General features: G+C 40.6%; 1 pseudogene; it reads right to left on the bottom strand.

Annotated features, from left to right (window-relative positions):
• Nucleotides 1–959: 959 nt before the first annotated feature.
• LOC101019992 lies at nucleotides 960–2,446 on the bottom strand (annotated as a pseudogene).
• Between the last annotated feature and the right edge of the window lie 322 nt (nucleotides 2,447–2,768).

The raw sequence follows: 2,768 nt of genomic DNA, 5'->3' as shown, positions 1-2,768 counted from the left end.
CACACTCCTGTGGAGTATCCTTCCATATGAACTTCGGGCTCGGCCAATAAATAGGACATTAGCAAGAATGATGTAAGCAAACACTTGATAAGTGCTGGCACATTGGAGCTTATCTCTCTTGAAATGCTTACTCTCAGGATCAAACCACCATGAAAAGAAACCCAAGCTAGCCACATGGGGAAGAAAAGAGGAAAAGATCATGCCCTCTCAACCTTCCCCACTGGGGAACTAGACATGTGAACAAAGCCATGTGATTGCAACCTCACAGGAGACCCCAACTGAAACCAACCAAAGAACAGCCCAGCAGAGCCCCAGTCAACCACAGAATCATGAACACATAAAATGGTTGCTGTTTTAAGCAGGTACGTTTTGGGATGGTTTGTTATACAGCAAGAGATAAGCAAAATGTGACAGCATCTAATAGAAATACCTGCTTTAAATATGAAAAAGAAACCCTTAGGATCATAAACTCAAGAAGAATTTTTTGTTTTTATCTAGTCAGATTGCTGAGGTCCTGGCTGTTTAGATGACTTACGGAAAGAACTTGGGCAGTAGAGTCAAGATATGAATAGTAACCCGGTTTTATTACTAGAGATTTGACTTCGTTGAGCATCAGCTTTCTTGTGGGCAAGTTAGGTTTTAACAATAGCTGCCTTGCAGGTGTTTTATTTTCAAGCATTATGAATGATGGCGCCTCGAGTTCCATAACAAGATGAAGGCATATGCAGGTGTGAGTTAACATTTTCATTGGCTGGCCATGTATGTTGAATCCCAAACAAGTGAAGGTCTTCACTATACCTCACCACTCATGAATCTACTTATGGGTCTCAGATGGTGAGCTAGATTGTCAGTAACACCCACCTCAGGAAAACTGCTTCTGAGTTTACAAGACAGCAGGTGGAACCGCTCAAAGACCAATGCATGCATGAATAGTCTTTCCTCTTTTTTACCAGGTCAACTACTTGATTATTTGCATCGGGGGCCTTTTTTCAAGGCATCTGACCTTTTGGACTCATCTGGAAAAATCTAGTATGTACTGAGGACCAGCCTTCAACACAAAGGAAGGTTTTTGTTACATTCGTTTGCATATCCTGTCAAGGATATCTTCAGAACACTTTCATTTCATAGTAAAATGAAACTTACAGAAGGACTAAGCAGTGAAGTGCTTCATACTTTAGTTTAAAAGGGGAATGAGAAACAAAAGACAAGGTTAATTATGACACCGGGGCTTTACAATGCTAAAATTATCCTATATACAAAGGGATATGTAGGCTGTGTTCTTTTTCCATGTCATTACAAAGAACAGGATCAAGGTATCTGCAAATTTCTAATAAAAATATTATTACTTGAAAAATGTCCATGGTTGTATCTAACTGAAGGGGTTAAAACTTTTAGACTTGTTATACAAATACCACGATATTTGTCATGAAAGTCCTCCCTCCTTTGCATCAAGCAGACCCTGACTTACAACATCTGAGAGTGGAAAAAACTAGCATGAACTGTAAGGAAGTGGGATTCATACCTACCTCTCACTCATACGCTCATCCAAACCAAGCAACTTGCATAAAGAAACCTGAGACTTTGTACTTCCACATGCTGGCAACACAGCATTAACTAGACTCGGGCAACTTGTTTAAGGGGTTTATTTAAGTTCCTATCAGTAAAGAGGTGTTTTTCCAGCTTTGGGAGAAGATGTATGATGCCAAGTTTGTTTGTTTGTTTTTTTAAGTTTAAAACTTTTATAAGTTTCATGTTGGCATTGGATGTTTACATAGTAACTGGTACAATTTACATCAGTTTTATATTTACCTATGTTTGCAAAGATGTCATGTACACAAAGAAACATATTCAATAACTGAGAAACAAGTGAAACTTCTGATCTATACTTTCAGGTTTGTTTCATAATGATAGTTCTGATAAGGATCCTCAGCATACCAGTTTCACCTCTTCCAGAAGGACGTTGTCATTTTATCTAAGAGTTTACTCTGGGATTTATTGCAGAACACAAATTCCCTCAATCACTTTTTTCTTGCAGGTATCTTTTTCCAGAATTTTTTCTTATAACCAGCTTTTCTCCTCACCCAAAGGCCAGAATGAAGTTGAAGAAACCTATAGATGACAGTTTTCACAGTCTTTCTCTTGTCTTTTTGTGTACTGATGTATATTACAGTTCTGACTGGCAGCTTCAGGACACTTGGAAGCAAGGGGGCCACTCTGTTGGGGATCACTGAAGTATGCCCACATGTCAAGTTTCTGACAGATGTAATAAGCCTGGGAGTGGAGGAAATGAATGGTGTCTGAATATGACTAAAACGTCCAGTAGACAATGCAGAAATAAGAGAGGCATTCCTGGCACAGTTTCGGTGGGCTGGAGATGCAAAAATATTCAGGAGCCATAGATTCCTGAAGCTGCTCTCATCACACCAGCAAAAGCAGAGGCAGCCATCTTGCCATCCTGCTATGTTGCCAAGTTTCTTTTTTTTTTTTTTTCTTTGAGCTGAAGTCTCACTCTTGTCCCCAGGCTGGAGTGCAATGGCACAATCTCGGCTCACTGCAACCTCCGCCTCCCTTGTTCAAGTAATTCTCCTGCCTCAGCCTCCCGAGTAGCTGTGATTACAGGTGCCTGCCACCATACCCAGCTAATTTTTGTATTTTTAGTAGAGATGGGGTTTCACCGTGTTAGCCAGGATGGTCTCAAACTCCTGACCTTAGGTGATCCACCCGCCTTGACCTCCCAAAGTGCTGGGATTACAGGCATGAGCCACCAT

The sequence above is a fragment of the Papio anubis genome, chromosome X (assembly GCF_008728515.1).
Source record: "Papio anubis isolate 15944 chromosome X, Panubis1.0, whole genome shotgun sequence".
Classification (NCBI taxonomy): domain Eukaryota; kingdom Metazoa; phylum Chordata; class Mammalia; order Primates; family Cercopithecidae; genus Papio; species Papio anubis.
Note: the sequence above shows the minus strand (reverse complement) of the source record. Positions and strands in the feature narration are given on the sequence as shown.